Source organism: Condylura cristata, unplaced genomic scaffold, assembly GCF_000260355.1.
Source record: "Condylura cristata isolate star-nosed mole 26May11 unplaced genomic scaffold, ConCri1.0 scaffold00006, whole genome shotgun sequence".
Classification (NCBI taxonomy): Eukaryota; Metazoa; Chordata; class Mammalia; order Eulipotyphla; family Talpidae; genus Condylura; species Condylura cristata.
Window position 1 is genome coordinate 44,094,774 of NW_004567107.1, and position 25,166 is coordinate 44,119,939.

The window sequence follows — 25,166 nt, forward strand, 5'->3', positions numbered from 1 at the left end:
CACAGTTCTTGGTGGCTCTATGTACAAAGCTCAGCACTTAAAGCAAATTCTTCCAGGCATCATTTTTGTCTTTCATTTATATTGACAAGTTTGCATTTTTCATTTTTTTTTAAAGTTAGAACAGTATTACATGGCTTTTTGCTTATAATACCAAGTACAGTATTTATAATGGTTTTATTTTTCTTATTATTGCTTGATATATTTGGTCATATTTGAGTATGACCAAAGAAAAAATGGTGAGTAAAGTTAAACTTTAATGATGTTACAGTGGGTCCCTCCCTCATGGCGCAGTGGGTTAGGGCGCAGCATTACAAACTGGCTGCAGTCACTTCAGTGTGAGTTCAATCCTTGGCCCAGAGGTGACCCACATGGTGCAGCCACTGCTCCCCTCAGCAGTGTGCTTCATCTGTCTGACTGTTCTGCTCCCCACTCTGTCTCTGGTGAAGCCTCTCATGGCCCCTGCACCTCTAGCTTGTACCCCAGTTCTGTATGAGTAAATAAATAAATCTTTTAAAAATAATAATGTTACAGTGTCTTTAAAAATTTTAAGAAATGAAATTTTAATAATGAGGAACTTTCTATTTTATAATTAGTTATACTAGTATATAATCATAATCATACTAGTATTCTGGATGACAGGGAATGAAATTTATATAACAATATTCATTTATTTCACTATTATTACTTTATGACCTGTAGGACAAGTCTAGAGGAACATGCCTTATGTCCTATGTGTAATAGTAAAGTGTTATGAAATTTGCTGTATGCTACATCTCCCTCCCTATGCTTATTTAGAAATATAGTTCAAGTAGTTATTGTGGTTCCATGACCTGCATAGAATAGCTGTCAGAATTATTCAAGCAACACAACACAGGGTAGTGAAGGCAGTGGGAACTCTGGAGAGTGATGTCCTTTTTCTTAAATCTCTGGTTGGCTGTCTAATTTAGCTGAGCTTCATTTCCTCTACATATAAGGAAAGTATGGCCACATAGTAATAAAGTAGTGCATAAGATCAAGGGTTAACTAGACTCTGGGATTTTGACTTTTCCTTTTTTTTTTAAAACTGGTATATGTTTGAAACATTGAAACAGCTGTTTAATTAGTCATATATAAGATGGACATTATGTCTTTTTTTGTAGTTTTAAAAATAAATTAGATGGCTAAGGATCATTGTTAAAGTCATGGGGAACCAGATAGTTAAGTGCTGGGTGTGGATTGTGTTTTCAGTGCATCTTTCTTCCAGATTTCAGTTTGGGGAAATGACCCTGGTTTATTAGTGAGCCTGACTGAACTAAAAGAAAATGCCATTTCCTTTTTCAGTAATGATGGATCAGCTTAATGGACCAATCCTAGCCAAATAAAAAGAGTACGGTAGGATTTATAGAGACATAATGAAAAATGCCTCCCTTAACAGAGAAATGAGAGATTTGCTTTAGAGGAGACAAAAAGGACTAGATGAGTACTGAAGTTTGCAGCCTTCATTCATAAGGAGACAGACCTAGTTTAAGAGTTATACTTTGGACACCAGATTAGAGAGATGAAAAAGTTTGTTAAAAATGCAAAACCTGGGGCCCTCCATGGTTGTGCAGTGGGTTAAGGCCACTGCAGCATGAATTCCATCCCCAGCCAGGGAGGTGACACACATAGTGTGGTTGACTTCTCCTGCCTTGCCCCCTGCTCCCCTCAGCAGTGTATTTCTTGATCTGCCGGTTCTTCTCCCCATTCTGTCTCTGGTGAACCTTCTCAGTGCTCCTTCACCTTTGGCCTGTATGTATAAATAAATAAACCTTTAAAAAAAAAAAAAGCAAAACATGGAGAAAGTGTGCTTATGTTTTATTTTATAATTTTATTTGAAACACATCTTTATTGTTCCATTTCCAGAATCCTTCCTTTCTTCATGAAAGTGTTCTACCATTTATTTTGTATTGCAAGTAACAAAAACTCATCCCAGCACATATCTCCTTTGGAGTCTGGTTATGTTGGAGCAGGTGTGTGACCTGGCTCTTGAGCTGTGCCTTTCCTATTTGTAAAGATGACTTTACTGGGCTCCTTACTGGGTGGTAGTTGAGTATGGGGCAGTCACCTAGTACCATACCTCCCTCACGGAATACATTTTTAAAAAGTGAACTCATCATGGATCATTTCTAAGTCAGAAAACTCCATGAATAATAATTTGGGGAAGATTGGTAGAGTTCAAGTTACAGGTGCTGAGAGTCGGTGGCTGCGGGGATAGCATTTGCAGGATACATGTGAACAACAGTCTAGCAGATGGATTGCTTTATATATTTCTACTGATTTCTCACATCCATCCACTTTTACTTTCTGCCAAAGTGAGGGCAGTCTGAAAAGAAGTGCATCAACTAATAGTGTTTGGAGTTGTGTGGGTCAGTATCTTAAGGCAAGGAACTTGAAGGGGCTGTTACTTATGTCTTCAGAAACACACTGTAGTTCCTCGACTCTGTGTGTGTTGTAAATCTTTGGAATGAGACCTATCATGAGTGTTAAGAGATTCCTCTGATATTAATTAAAATTAAAAGAATCCATGTGGTTAAAAAAATTAGAGCACATGAATATATTTAATGACATCCTTTCTCTTGCCTGCCTTAAAGGTAAAACCAGTAAAGAACTTGTATATTTCCAAAATATCAGCATGTGTAACTTACATATCATGTACACATGTGGAGTCTCATTGAGAAACCTGAAATTTAAGTACACATGTGGAATCTCATCGACAAACCTGAAATTTAAGTAATGTTAATTGAGATGTTATTTGTATATAAAAAAAGAAAAGCTTGGTATGGCAGACCTCTTCTGACCTGCCCGCTGCTCCCTTCAGCAGTGTACTTCATCCATCTGCCTGTTCTGCTCCCCTCTCTGTCTCTGGTGAAGCCTCTCAACGTCCCTGCACCTTTGGCTGATACCCCAGTTCTCTATAAATAAATAACAGAAAAGGTATAGTTTCTAAAAAGAAATTTTAAAATGCACAAACTTATTATTGTTTTCTAATGCCTTTCCTTTTATTATACTTTTCATTTATGATAAGTATATTTAATTTATTTAAAAAGATCTTCTAGTTTCTAGTTTATTCTAGTACACTATTACAGGTTTGCAGTGACTTTTTCTCTTCTCAGCAACAAAATTGAACCATAGTAGTGCATAAGGATTCATTGCATAGATCTTGTTAACAACTCAGGATTTTGAAAAATGAATACATTAGTTCAGTTCTCTGTTTTCATTACTTGTGTGCCGAGCAGATGGCCAGGTGAACCTGCTACACTTTTATATTTCCAGCCTTCTTTTTGTTGAAGAGACATGCACATACAGCCTATCGCAGCTTATTCCACTGAAGTTAATACAAGAAGATAGTGCTAATGTGTTTTTGTTTTACTGAATGACAGCGTCTATAGTTGTCTCTTCTTTTGGAGGCTTGGATAGGTGAAATAAAATAATGAGTCTCTTTAGAATTACACATTTTTTCTGGCTCCATAAAAAATTATCACATTGAATTTGGAAGACATGACAGGAAAAAAGTAACTAAACTTTTATTAACAGTTCTAAGAGGCACAGGGGAGAGAAAACCCAACCTGGTTTCTTAGTAGATAAGGAGGACTGCATAAAAATAATAAAATACCCATTTTATTGGAACCATATTACAAGATATAATAGATTTAAAACACCTACAGGAATTCAGACAATCAGGAAATTAGTGTATCCTGTTGCAGAAGAGCAGATACCACTAACTACCCCTTAACTTCATGTCATTCTTAAAATCAAACCACCAAAGAACACAGAGTTAAATGCAAGGCTTTCTATTTGGGGGGCAGGGGTGTGGGATGCTGGAATAGAGTTGAAGAACAAATGCAGAATTAATCTGCCAGTACATAACACACAGCTGTCTCAGTAGGGGGTTGAAGGAATATTTGAGGGAAAAGATTATTAAAAGAGTAGTATTTCAAAATCTGCTCAGTTCCTGTTTGAAACCCTTTTCTGTTGTATATCTTTCCCTTAAGTATTTCCAATTTATGGTTTGTAGTAATGTTTCAGTTATGAATTGTCTAGATTATGTCTCTAAAACCATAACTATTTAGGTCATGGTGATTTTATGCTTTAATGTTTCATATTTGATTAGAGAGAATGGGTGTTTTTTTCTGTGAATTTTGGTGCTGTTTTATACTTATGATTTTCAAAAATATGCTGAATACTTAACCCTTGCATGTTCAGTTTGAAAGGTGTGACCAAGACCTTAATAGAAAAACTGATTTTTAGTATATTTGGACATAGGTGTACATAATAGTAGTTTATTGTCAAAGGTTTTCTGGTAATGTAGGTTTCTTATGATCAATTCATGGTGCTTTTTGCCTAATCATCATACAGGTGTTTTTGCTGGTACTTTTGAGGTAGAAAGTGTATGTGGCAAAGCTAAGTCAATTTGCAATTTATTCAGCCACACAGTGCGGGACTGTGAAAGTGAATAAAAGGAATTGCAAGTTCAGATTCATATTTGTAGAAGTATCTACTCTGAATTGTGCAGTGGACAATCTTTTCAAAAAAGAACTTTGACTTGGGAAGTTTACAAACCTAGAATTTCAATGGGCACTCACAGAGTTAAGCTTTGCTACATTGATATAAGTAGTTTGTATTGATTTTAGTTTAAGAGAGCCTCTTTACCCCTTTTTTCCATCCATTTATCTTCTGGGACTTATTGACATGTTAGAACATTGGATCAGATGTATTTTCCTAGTCTTTGTAATTATTAAACTTTGAAGTAAATGTTATTTATAGAAACTTCACAGGATAAAATTAAACAGGCATTACTGTGGAAGAAATTATTTTTAGTGAAAATCATGTGTGCTGTTTTGGTTCCTGTTTTCTCAATCACTCCTCGATGTCTTAAGACAGAGTGATTCTCAGTGGGTGCTTTGGTGGTCCTGGACCTTCTTCTGCTTTAAGCAGAAATTACTACTTACTGTCCAGTAGATTTCTTAGACTCAGTATAATTAAGCATGCATTGATTACCACCTATGTTAATGACCTGTGATAGGAGGAAGCCCCTAATCTCATATCCTAACTTACCTAATTGGTCTGGGACCATGGAGGGTCAGTTTCCCTAAGTGAAACTTTTATTTTGTATAGAAGTATAATTTTAGGGTCTTCCTGGTGGTGCATCAGATTAAAGCATAGCACTATGAGGCTGTCGAAGCCAGTGCAGTACAAGTTCGATCCCTGGCCAGGAAGCTGACCCACATGGTGTGGCAGACCTCCCCTGTCTTGCCTGCTGCTCCTCTAGCAGTGTACATTGTCAATATGCCTGTTCTGCTTCCCATTCTGTTTCTGGTGAATCCTCTCAAACCCCTCACTCCTGCCCCCCGCCCTCCTGGAACCTCTGGCCTGTACCCAAGTTCTGTATGTATAAATAAATAATTCTTTAAAAAAAAGTATAATTTTAAATGAAATAGAATATCAGATATATAGTTTGTATTTTGCTTATAGCCTTGTTTTTGAATGTTTTCTCATGCTACTTCAAAGTCCTCAAACATATGGTTTAAAAATGACTGAACATTTCTTATTAATATAACCTAATTTAGGTTTTCTATTGTTAAAGACTTTGGATTTTCACTAATTTCAGATTACGCTGCTGTGAAGAACTTTATAATAAATTGTTGTCCAGCTTTTTTTCTTTTTTTCTTGAAGAATGAGAATTTAGAAGGGTAGTTATTGAATCAACCCGTATTTGGGTATGTTTGCCAGATTCTTTCTTTAATTTTTACTCACATAGTTAGTATGAACATTTTATAAAATCTGAGATTGTTATTGCAATAACTTCCCCCTTTTAAAGGGACAAAGTGTAATCTTTATCATTATTTTTATTTTGTAAATTATTAGGGAACGTGAACAATTTTAATTGCCTATATAATTTTTCATATTTTAGCATTTTAAAATTTACTGCAAGTTAAGATTATGAACCTTGCCTCTGTTTTCCAGAAACATTAGACCAAGTTTGTGTACTTGTCACTTATATTGGAATATTTTTCTGTTTAATTTATAGAATTTATCATTTATTTATGACACCTAGAGTGAGCCTGTGCTCCACTTGTCTTCCTAGCTGCCCCTTTGCACACATATGGACTTAATTTCCTCCCCAAAATGACCGTGAACTGGCATAACCTTTTCAGTTCCCCCCAAATTATGGGTGCCCTTTTTCTATTAGTACTTAAAGTGTTAGTAGCTTCAGGGACTCAGGGAATTGAAAATTACTCTTTGTGGGACTCACAGAAGTCATAGATTAGATTGTACTTGTCTGCTTCATGTCAAGGGATAAGGATTGTCTTTCCCACTTTTCTTTTGTTCTTGCAGTTGAATGAGGAGGCCTTTATTGTCTGTGGACTCAACCTACCTTTCTAGATTTGTTAACAAAATTTTTATTCTTCAAATTAGTTGTGCTGCTCTTTGTCTCCTCAGTAGGTACACTGTATAAGTTATTACTTGTGGTGAGATGTTTTGAAAAGCCCTGTAGATATTGTAGCCATCCTTTGGAGTTCAGTTAAATATCCCATCTTTCCCATGATGCGTTTCGTGAGGCTTTGTATATCTTTTGGGGCAGTTACAATCCACTAAGTGTGTCCCTGTCTATTTTTCTCCTTAGTATCTGCGTCTATTAAATGAATGCCTCCCCCCCCCCCCATTTTCACTTAGCAGGATATATCCTTACAAAAATTCCCAAAGAGTTGAGAGAAGAATTTTCTCTATCTGGCATTTTTGGCTGCAGTGACTATGAAGTGATTTCCATGCCAAAGACAGTGGTCCTGCTTTGAAGCATAAGGCAGGGTAACTATAGTTATGGGAAAGTAGAAATAGGACAGAGAGAGAAATGGTTATTCAACAGAAAGTTAAAACACAAATATAGATGATTATTTTATACACTAATCTTTTTATTTCACAGGATACTGGACTCTGGATTGAACAGATTGCAAGGGACAAAACTTAATTTAAAATCAGTAGATTTTAATTTGTAGATCTGTGGTTTTATAAAGCATATGTGTGGAAATGTGCAGAAAATGTAGTATGTGTTTGAGTAAATTTTAACAGAAAGGAGCCCGATGACAGCTTGAGTATTTGTGACTGTGATATTCATTAATAAACCTTACAAGTGAATTTATAGCTATGTGAAAGGAACATAAAACTAGTCTATTTTATGCCATTTGTATGTTATGACTTAAGTCCACAGCAGAACTAATCAGTGAGTTGTATGGATTACTGAACAAAGATGAACAAGGTTGAACTTCAAAGAAATATGCTATTTGTGGAATTGTTTAAATTTGCAGTTGGGGTTGTTAACTTTGTTATAAGAGTTCTGTAAGGAGGAAAGATTAATGGAATATATGCTTGTAAGAGTGTGTCATTCTTGAGGTTATACACTTTCTAACATATGAATATCCATTGTTTCCCACAAATATATAATACACATTTTTCTCCCTTCTATAAAAAAGTTGTGGTTTTTAAAGATTTGACTTACTGAAAGGTGTTGACATTGTCTAGCTTGATAACAGTTATTTGTGTGCAACTGTAGATTCAAGTGAGTTTTAAAATAAAGATGTTTAATGATTTAAAATTAAGAAGCAAAATGGATTTTTTGCATAAAATAAATGATGCACAATCATTTATATGTGTAATATACATGTGCATTTTATTTCATGGATATATTGTCAGATTTATGACATATATAGAATATAGCATTGCCCATCCTCCACTTCATTTTTGTCGAAATACTGTTACTAGTTGTAGAAGGTTGATTAAATAGGTTTTTAGAATATCTTCATTGTGCAGCTATAAAAGCAATAGGGCAAATCTATCTATAGTGACATGACAAAGATCTCCAAAATATATTAATTAAAAGTATAAAAATTTTGTTAATGAGTACCTTATATATTATGAAACTATGTTATTTAAAAACCATCTTAAAATATGTGAATGGATAGCAAAAGAAATGAAAAGATACACATAGTTTTTTTTTTTTTTTAAAGATTTATTTACTTATTCATGTAGAACAGAGTACAGGCCAGAGATGTGGACAGTGAGAGGATTCACCAGAGACAGAGTGGGGAGCAGAATAGGCAGATTGACAAAGTACACTGCTGAGGGGAGCAGCAGGCGGGTCAGGAGAGGTCTGCCATACCATGTGGATCACCTCTGGGGTGGGGATCTAACTCATGCAGAAGTGGCTTTAGCTTCTTAGTGCTGTGCTTTTAACCTGCTACGCCACCAGGGAGGGCCCACACATAGTTTCTTATTGTGACTTATGGCCAGTGGAATGAATAAACCAGGAACACTTTCCTTTTAGACAGTGTTCTTGTGCTATTGAGAATTTCTTTATGAGGTTATTTTCATGTGCCATTTTGTGGCATTTGAAACATAGGCAATGAAATTACTTTTATTTGTAGTAGTAGCTTTACATAGAGAGTACCATACCAATAATCTCTGTGTCTTTCAGGTACATGATAGATATATTCTGAAATATGTGTGTTTCAGATTGAATTCTGGGAATTCGTCTTGGAATCTACATTTTATAGCAGAGAATCTTATTATTGGGTTAAGTTTCTGCTACTAAACATTTTTGCTTTTTTCTCCATCTGCTTCAGGATATTTAGCTTGGAATGAAAATCTCATTCTGGGTGAGGAATGTTATAAATACATGTGTTTATACACATACATAGTGTTTTTTTAAACATTTAAAACTAACCTAAAGTTACTGATACCTAAGGTGATATTGCTCATTGATTCTAAAAATGAAATAAATAGCATTGATACACATCAGTTATTCAAAAAGCTGTTGAAAAAATTAAAACTGAAATTTGTTTTGAAGTTATTTTCAGATAGGTTATAGTATCCTGTACTTATAAGAGCCTGGGAGTAAGTCCCATATTTGCTTTTCCTAAGACAAATAAAATGTGTGTGTTTATTATCTACCATATAATCAAAACTTGCTATTAGACTCTAAATTGTATTATCGAATATGTTGCTTAAATATTAATTATATTACTACTGTTTTTCCCCCTCAAAGATTCATGGATAGTGTGTTGTATCCACCAGCAGAGGGCAGTGTTTCTTCATAAAAATTTTTTTCTGCCAAGTGCTTTGAAAGGTGTGTGGGTTGTGCCACCTACATTTGTCTTACTGTGACATACAAAGTCCTAGAAGATATTAGTTATGTAAATTTGTAATTGATATGTTTTATATGGCAGACAGGATGGTAAAGTGGATGTAGTTAAAGGTATTTATGCTATTTTTATTCTTTCTGGATTAGTTGTTTCTTAAAAGAAATCCTCATATACATGTAGGAAGTATGTGTATTCAGCCTAAGATATCAAATTGAAGTGCTCACAAAGGAAAGATCATCATTCAGTTCTAAGTCCATTCTTAAGTTGTTTATGGGTTTGATATCTCCATATTGTACGGTGTATTTGCTATGCAATGGGTTCAGCATGCACATGAACACATATTCACAGAATGCAGATAACCAATGGAGGTAATTGGGAGAAATCTTACAATCTGATTAAGTAGCATTGTTCACAGGATTCCTGAGCACTTATTCTTCCACAGAGAAGTGAACCTGAAAGGGGCATTGCTGGGAATGGGCCTCAGTAGAAGGACCTGAGCAGACCAAGTTTGTTTTCTTCAAATTTCAAGGAAATGGGGGCAAATCACATCCATGTGTCTAAGGTACCACAGGAGCATCCTGGCTGGGGTAATAGTCTTGATAGAAAATAGGAACTTCCACCAAACATTTAAAAATAGGAGTATTCTCCTGAGCTAAATCATGCATGCCGAGCTAGTGCTTTGCTAAGTTTTTTGTAAGAAGAAGGTGGGGAAACTAGCTGGGGACATTAATGGAATTTAGTTGTAAAGAAACTAAAAGGTCTTTTCATTTAGCCTCCAAGTATGAGTCCTGGCTTTGTCACTTACTGGTGGTATCATTTTAGGCAAGATGTCTATAAATTATTGTAATAATACCATGTTACAAGTTGGTTGTTGTAGTTTTAGTGCTAAATGAGGTAATTAATGAAAATTACTGGAATAATGACTGAACACATGGCATGTAATAAATTTTTCTGTCCTTTCTCTCTAATGAGACGTTGACATTTATTAAAATTTTAAAAGCAATTTTGTATCCCTGTCATCTCAAATTATGCTGTGTCAGTGACCATCAGTGCATCCTATATTTTGCTTCTAGATGTTTCACAGGAATGAGTCATAGGCCAAGGCTCCTTGATCTGTGGTTATACCTGAGGGCCCTGGAGATCTGATACCTGTTTAAGAGGGCAGCTATCATTTTACACTACCAGCTCATGTTACCTGTCCTGCAGAATAAACTGTGGAGGTACCTAGTATGGGGGATGCAGTCTTTTTTAGATCCTAAGGGACTACAGATAGTCCATTACATGCTTATTGGATTGTAGTTCTGGAATAAATTTTTATCTAGCCAGTCACAAATTCAGAGACAGAAACTGCTTCTGGGAGCAAGGTTCAGATACATCAGTACTACCATATCTCTTGGTTTTTTACTGACCAAGAGCAAGAAGATGATATTTTGAAAGTATCAAAATCTACTTGAGAATATTTGGAAGTGAAAAACATAATTCTTTAAGTTGCTAGGTATGAATACACAAAGAAGAAGGGTTTGCTCTTAGTCTAACATCAGCTGTTATGTTAGCAAAAGAGTGTCCTTGATTCTCCATCTATAGCTAATAATGCAGGTGGGACTGAGGGAACACAGAGATGTGGGAATCAGCATCTATAATGGGGTCTACATAACTCAGGAGCACAGCACTTATTTTTACTTTTACTGATCAGTAATCAGTATGTGTTATGACCCTCTGATCTAGGACATCCATTGCATTGGATGTGTATTGGGTTTGGAAATTTAATTTTATAAACTAAAGCTGTTGAATAGTGGCAATGAAAAGTCACTAATGAGTTGATGAATCATTGCCAATATCAGATGTTTCAAAGATTTTTTCTGTTAAATGCTGCATTCAAAAGAATAGGATGTGCTTCAGTATTTAAAAATATAAAGTGTAAAGTACTTTAAGTGTATGCATTTTTAATTAATAATATATAGAAATGTAATCTTTATCGAAGTGAAGTAAAATACTGGGAAAATTGTAGCAACAAAATCAGAATAGAAAACTACTACAGAAATAATTGGAAATAAAACATTAAAAAAATTAAAGTACAAAAGTCAGTTTCCATTTTTTTTAATATAACAGAATTTGTAGGATATTAAAGAAAGTGGTAAAATACTTTGCTTATGTGTTGAAAACCTTCAGTATGTTAGGGTAACTTTAGCAAAGCCAGGAATGGTTGCTAGGTGAGAGAAAATAAATTGAGGTTTCTATATTATGTCAAAACAGAACTTTTAATGGATAAACTATTTCTCATTTAACAGTAGAAGAAAATGTAGGGGAATATTTACTTGATCTTCTGGTTGAGGAGGACATTCCAAGAAGGATACCATAGGTAGATACCATGAAGGAAAAGATGGTGAGATTTGAACTAAATTAAAAGAAAACTGCAAGCTAAATAAAAAGGTGTACTACTTATTATATAACAGATAATGGAGTAATAGCCTTAGTATTTGTTTCTACAGTGTATCTATAAATGTTACTTAATAGCAAGTTAGTGAAAAAGGAAACATTTAGTCAAATACTGATATATTTGAGGTAGAGTACAAAATCGTGAGCATATTTAAATTAAGTAGTTTAAGGCTATTGGCATGTCTGAGATGTTTGCTGCTTTACATTCAAATACCAAGAAATTCTTAGTTTTCCTTCATTGACATTGAATATATAACTACATCTACGTAAGTCATTAGTAGTCATAGAAAAGTGCTAAAGAGTGAGTGCCATTTCTGGCTTCTCACACTGATGAAGATAAATGAAAATGCCCAGTGATGTTAAATTAGTATAACCTACAGGATGCCCAGGCCATCATCTTGAAATAAGTGTTTCCTGTAACTCTGCACTTCACATCTGAGAATTAATCCTGTGGAAATAATGAAAAAGTTGCTTCAGGAAGTATTTATTTGCTTAGTTTTCATGTTGATTATGAAATGGAAAATTGGTACCAAGGAAATGACCAACACTAAGGGATAATGGAAAGTATTATGAAACGTTTAACGTATGGTATACAAATATTATTAAAATGACATGGATGTATATTCATTGATATGTGTATTCTGAAACCTACTGACATGGATAAAGACCAGATTCTAGAACAAGGTAGTTCCCATTTTATATTTGCAATCACTCATGTATTGTAAATTATAAAAAGTTATTTGTCAAATTTTAATATCTTTGACAGAATTATAACTTACTTTAATGTTTTTACAGAACTGATTATTACATGTATATTACATGTATAATAAGAACTCATTATATTTTGTTGAATATAGATTTCAAAGTATTGAATTTACTTAAAATTGACTAAGGTCTATTAATGAAGAGCTTTTACAGAGGAGGTAAAAAGAAAAAATTGGTGGCTTGGAATAATATCCAAGATAATTACTTCATAGGTCAGTGCTTACATAATTTTGTTTGAGTTGAGGCTTTGTGTAATTTATTTGTTTTCAGCTTCACACAGGAATCAGACTATCAATAATAACTGCATGTATGTAGCTGGTATATACTGCATTTTGATTTGCATAATGATTTTGACTAAGGAAGTAAGAGTGTATATTAGGGGATGTTAAAACTAATAGTGTCAAATATTTGACATTTATACTGCTCTGTATCATGGTACGTTTTCCTTCCTGTGTTAGATAAATCAGGCCTATTTAGTAATGTTAGCAACTGTATAGAAATCTTCATATTTCGATCCAAATGGGGGATTTGACAAATCTTCTGGATCTCAGGGATAATTTATTAAATTTAGAATCTTAATTTTTTTTGGTTGTGTGTTTTATTTAAGATATTTGAAAGGTTTATATATGAATTTTTATGACAAATTTTCCTGTTTCTGGTTTGGCATAGAATCATAGGGTTTGAGGGAGACAGGTGGAAGAGGTTGGTCCCCTAACAGAGGATCCACACCCCACATACCTGGTTGATGTGATGTGATGTGACAGTTTTCCATGTTCTCTGTCCTACTTTTTGCCTGTGGCCTGGTCGCATTCTTAACTCAAAAATCTATGAGTCCAAGGTAGGAGTCTCGCCTGACATTTGTCGCCAGCCAAGCCATCTTTCAAGGTTTCTCCCAGGAGGTAGGGATAGAATAAGAAAATGCAAGATGACCTTTGAAAATAGGTTTTCTCTAGATGTGGGCAGAGGCAGAGAGGAACTGTATGGTACTCCTATCACCTGTCAGCTTATTCCTCCTCCTCCCACTCCTCCACTCAAGCTCACCTTTCCTGCCATCCCACATAGCTTTTCTGCTATTGTACTGCTTCTTCGCTGTTGATGAACACTATGCATTGCAGCTCTTAGCTTTGCTGTCACTTCCTGCAGGAAACATTCCTGACCCTCACATACAGGCTAATAGGACTTATATCTGCCTTTTAGGGTTCTTAAGGCAGGTTACATGAGAAAATGTACACATAGCAGTTGCATTGCTCGCAGTTCTCTAGTGAGCTGCTCTCTGAAGCAGATACAGGAGCCCACAGAGTCCGGTATCCAGTAGAAGGAGTACAAATCAAAGTCAAACACAGTGATCAAAACAAAAATACACTTTAGTATAGGCAAAAGGAATTGTTAAAGGTACAGAAAACCTATGTACAAAATTGTCCACTTTTCTGTGTGATTGTTAATGTGTTTGGGCCTAAATTTTTCAGTGGTGACAAACAAAATATGTCAATTTAAAGCTTTGTGTGTTAACTAGTATTTGTTTTGCTGTAGTTCAAAGATATATAAGTTTAGACAAGAAGGTGTTTCTTTCTCCCGTAACTGATTTTAACTAGCATAGCATATATTGATTATTTCTAAACAGTTAATCACTCTCAGAAATAAGTATATTCGTATGAGTTATGATAGAATGAAATAATACATTTTCCACCAACATGTATGCTACCAATGTTCCAAGAATTACTTTAACAGCTTTTTCATATGATAACTTTTCTATAATGCTGAAGCTGGGAGATATTTTCAGTATGTTGAGAAATTTAACAAAAAAAAAAGGATACAAAATACTAGCTTTTTCAGTCCTCTGAAAAGAAGTGAAACATGAAGACTGCAATGCTTTAGATATAACCTTAGTTCAATAACTGACAGTTTCAGTTCTGACAGTTTTGATATAAACAAAAACAAAGCACCAATGTTCATACCAGGAAAAGCAAATGCTTAGATTTCTTTCCAGGTAATATAACTTGATTATATTATTTTAAAATTTGCTGCCCAGGGATATGAATTGAAAAATAAAAATTCTTGCATAAAAATGTTTCCCTACTATTAAAATTTAAATGGAATAAAATTGGTTTACAACGTTAAAAAAAGTTAAGGCATTCTTGAGGCATATGGTGAAACAAACACATTTGTTGTAATGCACCATTTAAGGAATCTATTGCAAAATGATTTTTATGAAGTATATGCTTCCATAGTACATGCTATATGCCAGCTGGAGAAAAATATGTACCATATTCAAAGTGCTTCTCAATTGGCAGTAGTAAGAGGATCTAAAGGAATACTATTTGGTACTTCCTTTTGGAGGTGTGTGTGTGGATCTGTAGGCTTCTTCCCTCATGCAGAGACTCTCAGAGGGATGTCTTTTCTCCCTTCATTTCCCTCTTCCTCCCAGTCTTTCCTTTGTCCCACATTGCTTTCCTTCATTCTCTTACCAGTGAACAAAGATAGCACTTGGAAAAAATTGAACAGCTTTTACTTTTTTATGGTAATAAGCATAAGCAGAATTGAAAATTTCTAAATAAAAACTCAGCTAGTCAGCATTAAAAATACACAGCTGTTTCTGACACACCTGAGGTTGGTTGTTATCAGAATTTCTGATATTCTCTGCAACTTCAGTTGAGATACATTGTGGTCATTAAAGAAGAAAATAGCATGACAGCTATATAGAGGTAATAAATTGAGAATCAGGGTACTCTTTCAGTAGCAACCTAAAAGACTTTCAGCTTTTCCATTTGAATTTTATTCCAAGGTCCTGTTTGCAGAGCCCAGTTCTGATCTGTGTTTATGACATTTCTTATTTTCCCATTCTAAAAAGTATTGACTAGTGCTAAGAAAGTAACAAGGGAACTCAGTATTCTCTGGTCCATATGTTGTACCACATACTTTTGGTAAAATAAATGTTTGTAATGAGCATTTCAAAGGTATGGGGCCAACTTATGAGTGCCCTTTGACATTTTATTGGAATTATTCACATTTCTTAGTGTGTCTTCCTGATTTTTTAAAATCTATTTTATGGATTGTTAAGCCATTTGTGAGAGTGATTTTGTGGAGTTGATTAAAAAAAATTTTTTTTTTTCAGAATTAGCATTCTAAAAGCATCTAAAAGGATAGAATTTCTTAATATGGTGTTTTTCAGTTTAGGAGATTTGTAAACTTTCTCTACTCCTTCCAAGATACATCATCTTATTAATTTTGTAGAATATATCATGCCTTATTTTTCCTTGTTGGAGAGATAAGCAGAGAACTTGTCTGTTTCTATTGTACAGATTAGACAAAATGGGTGTTCTTTCACCTTCCTGTGATAAGTATTTACTTTAGGGTCTTTACATTTCCATGAAGGGGGTTGGGTGGGTCAGTTAAAAGGTGGCATAGTCATAGAGACAAGAAATGAAAGAAATCCATCTTTGCAGTTTTCTTGTTCAGTGCATTCTTTTCTTACTACTGCCATGATCATGAGTTGAAGAGGCCATTAAAATCTCTTTCAATTCTGGGCCCTCCCTGGTGGCGCAGCGGGTTAAAGCTCTGCACTGAGAAACTAAAGCCACCTCCGCATGAGTTCGATTCCTGCCTGCCCCGGAGGTGACCACATGGCGAGGCAGACCTCTCCTGGCCCGTCCGCTGCTCCCCTCAGCAGTGTACTTCGTCGATCTGCCTGTTCTGCTCCCCACTCTGTCTCTGGTGAATCCTCTCACCCTCCGCATCTCTGGCCTGTTCTGTACGAATAAATAAATAAATCTAAAAAAAAAAAAAGTCTCTTTCAATTCTAAGGGGATAAAAATGATGTTACTCTTTAGTCATTAAGAAATCACTATTCTCATTATTCTTGGCTCCTTATTGTTAGTCCATTGCTAAGATTTGTTTGTTTTTAACCTGAAAGAAAGACAACAATGGTGTGGGTGAAATCCATTTGCCCGTCTCAAGAATGAAGAGAGTTCATGGTTTTATTTTTCTTTCTTTGAATGGTACAATTGATATAGCTTCCTTGGACTGTAGTAAAGTTTCAGTCTTGCTGTTATACCGTGCATCCAAGGTATAGTTCTTGAAGAAATAGGAAAGCCTGGTAAAGTTTCACTTTCCATTGCAACTGTCAGTTAACAGAGCTAACATTAATAATTTGTGGTAGTACAAAGAACTTTATTAGGTGTGAGAACCTCATGAAGACAATTTCTTAGCACTTTTATATGTATATAATAGACTAGATTATTACTATTGATAAATGCTATAGTAAAGGTAGTAGGTTGTGTGGGAATACAGAGAGGGAAGGAGTTTAATTCCAACATGCAGATCTGAAACATTTCGTGAGAATTCATGTTTGAGTTCAGGAAGATTAGATGGAATTTTGCAAATAAATTTTACAAGTAAACTAAGTTCCAGTTATATGTAAGATAATTTATATGTATAGATATAATATGAATAAGTGCAAATCTCTCTCAAAGTGCTTTTAGCAGGATGTTTCATTTTATTTCTATTCTAAACATTGACTATTGCAACCTATGAAGAGGATGTCTGCTAAGTAAAACCTATATTTGTAAGAAGTTTTAAATACCTTCCAATATTTTCCTTGTTAACCAAATGACTTTCAGAGCAGCAGACCCATATTTTCCTATGCTTGATGGATGATCTAGTCATTGCCCATTACAGTGAAAATATTCCACTTCTGTTTATTTTTCTCTCTAGTTTTTGGAAAATTATGTTAGTGGGGGATTTACATTCCACCCATTAGAGATTAGTTAGGTCATCTGACTTTATTTTTTCTTTGTTCAAGTGAAAGGGTTAAGAACTTTAAATGTGTTATCCTAGTATAGATTATTTTCATTGACAGAAAGGACTTGGAGAATGTTCAGGGCTGTGGGAGAGCTGGGGAAAATCACTTCTGGGCTACTTCTGTTTCCACCTCCTCTTGTTCAGTGATCTTGTCATCTTGCTTTATTCATTACTAGGATCATCATGGTAGTACCATCTTAATATTTCTAGTTTCAGGCATTCATCCTGTGACAGTCACTACCTTTCTTTTTAGCTTATTCCCTCCACTACCCCAGTTGAACCCCATCAGAAATCCAGTGATCCCACTTTTTTATAGTTGCTTGCCATTTCGGGTTTTCATTTCATTTTCTATCCAATTGATTGTGTAGTGCATCTTGTCATCTTCCCTGGATTATATGCTGTTGCCTGTCTGTCACTTTGTCATATTCTTCTTGTAAAAACTCCTGTCTTGTTCCATCATGCTCATCCTTGTGCAGCTGAATTGTGGCTGGGATCAAGCATATAGCCATTCCAACTGTTTTTTGGATAGTGTGTGTGTGTATGTACATATATGTACATACACAAACCTTCATCCTCATTCCCCCCAGTGCCCCTATTCTTGACTTTTCCATTTTATTATCCTAAATAGATTGTTTTTGTTTCTATCTGATGATATCTGTGTTCCTGAAATGACTCCATTTTGCACTTTCATGAACATTGCCTCATTGATTCTTCATTTTCCTTCTGCTTAACCAATCTTTGCTAATCCATTGGATCATTCTCATCGTTTTACAAGCTGTTATTTCTACCATTTGAAAAACTCTCTTAATCCCACTTCTTTTCCTACTTTTTAACCCCTGATTTTTTTTAAAGGAATTGTCTGTATTTGTTGTTTCAGTTGCATTATTTACAGTCTACTTAAGTATCACTCTTAATAACTTTGTCCATGCTATTAGAAATGTTCAGTGCCCTAGTGTTGCTAACTTGAATTATTCTTTATCAGCTTATTTGACCTATTAGCAATCTTAATACAGTTTCATTCAGTTTTTCTTGACACATCTTCTTATCTTGGTTTCTGAGGACATTTCTGACTTTCCTTCACCTTATAATCCAGTCTTTTTTCTCAGTTTCTTGTTCGTTCATTTTCTATCTGACATCATAGCCTTGGAACCACTAAGATTCAGTCTTTAGGTTTTTCTTTTCTGTCTTCACTTGCTCTCTTGTGATTGAATTCAGTCTTGCAACTTTAAATAACTTCCATATGCGCATGGCTACTAAAGTTACATCTCTCTCCTGGTCTTCTTCTCTGAACCCACCAACTCCTGCGAAGACTGATGACTTGACATCTCACTGGATAGGCTTCATGAAATTAAGACTGATAACTATTCTCTTAGGAACCTTTATCTCATAACAACTCCAGTTTCCCAGTTTTTGAGACAGAGCATCCTAGAGTCTTCATTTCTTTCTCTGTTTTTAATTGTATGTCCAGTCGCTCCACAATTCACTTTCCAAATCTGAACGACCACTTCTCATCATACTAACCACTGTTTCCTGGTAACCACAATTAATCACTGACCTGAACTACACCAGTGTCATGCTCTTATTACCATGCAAAGCATTAGAATCAGAGACATTTTTAAAATTTTCAAGAAATTCTCCTACAAATGTGTGCTTATGCTGCATTTCACTTTTCTCATTAACATGACTAAGAGTCATTAATGTGACAAACTAAGGGCCTGTTTTGTGGTTCATTTTTGTGGTTTTTAACTAAAGCTTTTTTCCTTTGTGAGTCTGATTCATTTATACAAATCTTAGATTTATTTAGCCCATAGTGATTGCAGTTTAAATTCACTGTGTGAATGCGCAGTGCTACTGAATTGTATTCTTGGCTTTATTTAAATGAGTGAGTAAATGAATGATTACAGTGACAGAAAGAGTGAAAATTTCAGCTTCTATCAAATTGCAGGGAATATTTTCTTGAATTTTTTTTTTTAGGGGAACATTAGGTAACATAATACAGTTCTAACACGCAAACATCAGAGGCATATGGAGCTTGGTATTGACCTATTGGTTTATAATTAATGACCAGACAAAAAGATGTTCATGTAACCACATGAAATGACTTTTTAATCTTTGTTGTTTTTTGTTTCATTCTTCCAGTGCCAATGACTATAGAATGCAGGAAGTGTCTTTTTGTCTGTAGGAAAAAAGGGCAGAGAATCAACCACATCAGTTTTCATCTTTAAATATAGGGAAAGGAGCCGGATTTTGAGAACAGTCAGGTGTTTGTGGTGCCTTCTGCCTGACAGGTAGGGAGGGTTTCTGTGACTTCTTCCTCTGATACATAGAAAATTTGGGGGATGTTTCTTAGCATTTGTCTCTCAGGTGCTCTGGGCAAGATAGTGTTAATTAAGCACAGTCTTTAGATGGTTATCCAGAATCCGTCTTTCAGTGGCTACTGGCCTTCTTCACTTTTGGAAAATGCAATCTGTGGATTTACACATAATATAAAATCAAGAACATATAAGCAAGAGGGAAGTAGTGGGTGCATGAACTTTTATTTGATTTAATTCATCCTGATGGAGTGTGTATACTGGTTTAAAAACCTTTATAGTGTTCTTGCTGGAGAACTTTGGTTTGTGCCTGTATGTCACTTTGTACTTGTGTCCACTCTAATGTGTCTCCCTTGAGTTCCTGGTCTGTATGAACACCCACAAGCACTCTGACTGGTGGTTGGATGGAGGTAGTGATAACAGACTGTAGAGTGTAAGTTGAATAGCAGGAAGGTACAGTAATGCAGCCACTTTCACATACCTCTGTCATTCTCCCAGAAATTCTCCTGGATTCTGCTAAGTGCTCCTTTATCTAGACCCTTTAGACTTAGCTTTAGTGAGAACTGTTAGCCAGCCTAGGTCACTGCTCAGTATCTTCTGTTTACCCTGCTCACAACTCTTCTGTTCCTTAATTCATTATTTCTCAACTGAGTAGTTTCTATTAAACATTAAATACTTGAGATTGTTAGTTATTTTAAAAAAAATCCTATAATTTTCTTTGGTGTCTGGATTCTGCCTTGCTATTAATATGGAAACAAATGGGTTGTTTGCATATATCTATTTCTCTTTTTTAATTAAAGTGAGGGTGGTAGAGAATTTTATTGATCAGTGTGAGGTCTTCTAATAGTAATATGTTCTGACACGGGTTCTGTCTTTTAAAAACACATTTTTAGTAGCAACGCTGGAATTTTGATGTTTTGTGTTAGGATTTCCACTTAAACATAAAATTAAGAATGTAGGTGACAAGAGTTAGTGTTGTACTTGTAGCCTTCTTACTTTTAAAGTTCTGAAATGGCCCTGGTATATGACAATAAACATTCAAGGAAACTTGTGTTCTTTTACTATTTAATTCTCTCCACCTTTTCTTGAGGAATTAATTTTTCATTTTGAAGCCTGCAAAATAGGTATTCTTGATTAGAGACTATTCATTATTCTTTAATGTTTTAATGGATGTCCAAATTATGCTCCATTGGGGTCATTATGATCATATGTAAATATTAAGGGCTGTCCGGACCAGCAACACATCTCACATGATCGGTAGTTTTGGAAGAAATTCTGATGGAATTTTTTGAATGGCATTGTAAGAGTTGGTTACCACTGAAAAATGATGAGTTTCAAATAAAAGAGACTTTCATAAATTCAGCTTGCTTGAAGTCTTTTGCCCAGGTTAAGCTCAATTTTCAAACTCTCCTTGTCTATTCTAGTGGAATGAATGTTTGTCATAGTCTGCCTCACTGTCTTGGGAAACTAAAATTTTAAATTTATTGGTCTTTTTGGGAAATTTGATGCATCATTAGTGTATTACAACTAGCCCATTATTCTTGTAGTTTTGTCATTATTAACTGGTTTATTTTTCACGATACTGATGAGGAATAAGCTCTTCCTGCAGAGGTTCAAGAGAAAGGCCTTTTGAGAATTGAGCAAGGGTTTTGTTTATCTTCAAAAATTTTATTCACTATTAACTTTTCCACCACTCAGTATTTATCATTTTTAGATTGGTAGAAACTTATGATGGTTACCATTGGTTTTGCTTTGCTTTTAGATTTAAAGGTTTTTGCTTGGCTGTATGAAATAAATTCTGGACTTCCATCTTCTTAGATTATTCTTGGCCATGAGCTTTCAGCAGATCATTGATGACCTTATGAAGCTGCTCAAGTTCCAGGTGACATGCACGGGATCCAGCACAAATGTATTTGGAGGAAATTCATGTTGTGGGTCATTAATTCCTTTATTCTGTCCCTTTTAGTTTATTTTTTCCTCCCCTCTTCTCAACTAACAAGAATTAATTAATAAATTAAATTTAACCTCATTAATTAATAAATTAAATTTAACCTCAATATTAAAATTTTCAAAAATTGATGTTCATGTTTAAAATTGTTTCAGAATTGTTTTTGATTTTGTGGTAGTTGAGATGATATAGTACCACCTCTTGAGAAGTTTAGAGCTCATATATATTTTATAAAAGGGCATTGGAATGTGAGTGCTATTTGTGTTGAGCTTCAAAATAGCCACGGTTTCTGGGATTACCAATCACTGGATTGGAAATTTATAGATAGATTCTTGACAGATCCCAAATTCCCTCTGTTTGGATTACTTCAGAGTAGCTTTGGAGAAAAGCTACTTGGAACGACAACAACAAAGAAAGCTTTTCAGAGCTGTGGCTTTTGGACATTGTAACTTCATTTTGCTTTTTATGATAATCCGGTGACCATTTGGTAAAGTAAAAGTAAAGACCTTTTTGATGGTTGTGCCTTCATGGACCAGGTTTCTCCATGACACCCTAACGGCACTACCGTCAAAAAGGTCTTTGCATTCTTTCAGCTACCACAAAATCAAAAATGATTGAGTGTGATGCTCAGTGGCTGTTAATAAGACTTGGGTCTTAAAAGAAAACATTTCCTGAATTTGTAGTACTCAACTGGGAGTTGTATCTATGATAGTGGTAAGGAAATAAAACTTATCTTTTAAGGATTTGCTAGGCAGACCCCTTGTGTCTTAGAACTTCATCACCCAAATCAAATTTATGTGCATTGTGTTGGTATTAGCAGTGAGTGAGCTATTGTAATTAAGGAGCTTGTAAATACAAACAAGTATGAGATGGTATGAGAGAAGTAAACAGAAAAATAGCAAGGTAAAAATCAAGAGAGAAATACTATGTGAAAGGTGGAATCTTTTCTCTAGGAGTTTTTCACTTTGTGCTGTGATATATTTTGTAGCTATAATCTGTTTATTGTATAATCAAAACTATATCACACAGGTTACTATAGCAGCAGTTACCATATGTAGCTGATTATATCTTTTTCAGTGAGAAGCCACAGGATGTTTGCAGTCTTAACTTCAGACCCTCATTTATATATCATTTTACACGCTAGGGTAAATAATACCTGGTACTAAGAACACTTGCTGGAAAAAATAAATCACGTGACTCCAAAACATTGTTTATTACATATATGGACCTGAGGGATGTTAAAATTTCCAGAAACAATTGGAATATTTTTGGTAGTTTACAAATTATTAAAAGCTGCTCTTGATATTTTGACCAATTTGAGAGACTGTAATATAGGGACTTAAAATTTGTAATTTGGCATTTTAAAAGCTGTTCAGATGAGCTTGTCATTCTTATTACTGCTTTTAAACCAGGGCTTAATTTCTTATTCACAAACCTGGCGATATTATTGGTACATGCACTCATACATGTACACATGTTAATTTTCTTTATTATTTATATGATTGATGGAAAATATATTGGGTGGTTAAATCTTAAATTAGTGCATTTTCAATCATTATTACTAGAAAAAAACTTGTCGAGCTCAATTGATAACACCACTGATACTTTTGACTTGTACTCTAAGATGATCATGATAAACTGATAACAAACAACTTTAAGTAGAATATGAGATGTATCAGACTTCGTTTCCAAGGAAGAAGCTTTCCTTTGTGGGGGATAACCCATCCTGTGTGTGTGTAGGTATCTCGGTCCATGTACAGTACTGATCTCTTTGTTTTACTCTCTGTAGATTCAGAACAAACCATGTTTTTCATGCACTTTGTGTCCCTCCAGATTAAGTGAAGATATTTGTCTTGGAATCCACTTAGCCTTGTACAAAGATGGAGTTGTAAGACTTTCCATGGTCTCCCACCATTTATCTGCTCCTGCTCATTGCTTATTCCTTTCAAAGCCTTCTCATTATGGCTTTGTCTGACAACCCTAGTGAAACTTAAGTCATTGATCTATCACCTTACCAAAACTAGTAATCAGACTTTGTTCTGTTCTTATTTGAGCCTATATTAGCGCAAAATTACACCTCCCTTCTTGAAAAACTTCCCTAGCTTGGTTCCCACATCCTCAGTTTTATAAAGAATTACTGTACTTACTGTTTCTATTTCCTTGTGTCTCATTGTTTCTCTAATCCTCTCTAATTGGACTATCAGGTCAGCATCAGTCAAGTTCACCTCTGAGCAAAAACCAGGGTTCAATTTTTCATCCTCTATAAGCTCTCAGCCTCTTCTTGAGACACAATTCCTTATAACAACATTCTCAACTGCTTTTCTTTCAACAGTTTGGTTATTTCACAGCTTCATTTTCAGACCTGCATATGTTAAAGGACCACTGTGTTCTGTCGTTGGCTCTCTTCTCTATTTTTGATTTCTTTATCTATTTGGTAATGTGTTTTCCCTATACTAGAATATAAGTCCATTGCAAACAGGTATCTTTGTCCTGTTTATTCTTGAATCTGCTCTACTCAGAATAGAGTATAGAGCTGAGCTCATGTACATGTACATGTGGACTGATCATATTGCCCGTTCCTCATTCCTCTCATTACTTGAAATTATGTCTCCTAGTTCCCCCTAGTTTCACAAAGGTTATCATTTTGTAAACCTTAATGTCAGTATTCTGACACATAGTTTTTACCTCCTCACCAATCTGCATTCTTTTTCCCCAGTAATGGCACAACCTTTTTGTAGAAAATAAAAGCTGGTCTTCTTTGTTGTTGATATCTCCCTCGGTTTTCATCCCTGTGATCTTACTGTACTGTTATCCAGCTGTTTCTATTCAAACTTCTACTTCTTAACCACTTTCTGAGGTTAATGACTACCCATTGACTACAGCTCCCATCTTAAATCTGTCAGATAATTCAGAATGCAAAACTTTGAAATTCCTTCATGGAAGGAATTGGAGTAAGGAATCTCAGCTGCCAGCATTCCAGGTATGCATTCTCAGACACATTTTCAGGGCCTTCAGTAACTTGTGTTACTCTGTTTTCCAGTCTGCTGACCCAGAATTCCTTTCACCTGATGCTTTAGCAAGACTGAGTTACCTTGTACCCTGCTATTGTGCTTCATCATCATCCTACTTTTTTGTGCTGATACCTGGAATATGTTCTTTATCCACAATTTACACACACTTAAAAGCCATTTCAACTGCTTCCTCTTTTGTGAAGATTTATCTGTTCACCCTAAGCTTGAAATAATCTCTCTCTACTGTGAAATCCTTGGCTATCTTTACCTTAATTATAGTGCTTAGATTTTTCTTTCTTGTGTTTGCTTATGTCTAGTATCTCTTGTAGGTCATTGAAGACAAATGCTTAGCCCTTGCCTTTTGTTCAATAAATATTGAAGGATGAAAGAGACTTGAACACATTTAATGAAATTTACTATCCTTTTACTATTTACTTATCTATCCTAGGTGTCAGTTCTCTTTTAATTGTTTATTCTTCCTTTTCCAAGTTAATAACTGCTAACATTTGAGTATAATGCTTTACTTTTCACAAGGCAGTGTATATGTCCCATTTGATAGTCTTCCTGCAAGGTTAAGTAAGGAGAAAGAGTATCCAAGCTGGTAAGTAAGTGGAACACAGAGGCTGTTTCTTTAAAGGTTACATGCTCTCTGTCCCAGTCATTCTTCCCATTAACCATCCTATTGAGTTAACTCTTCTTAGCAGCTATTTTTAAAAATTTCTTTTCTTCACCATAGTCCCTT

The 25,166-nt window shown here is 35.1% G+C and overlaps 1 protein-coding gene across 1 annotated transcript in view; it reads left to right on the forward strand.

The window, feature by feature from the left end:
- The window catches only part of KDM4C (lysine (K)-specific demethylase 4C), a 349,283-nt gene that overhangs the window by 114,138 nt on the left and 209,979 nt on the right, over positions 1-25,166 (forward strand). The gene's annotated exons all lie outside the window — the stretch shown is intronic.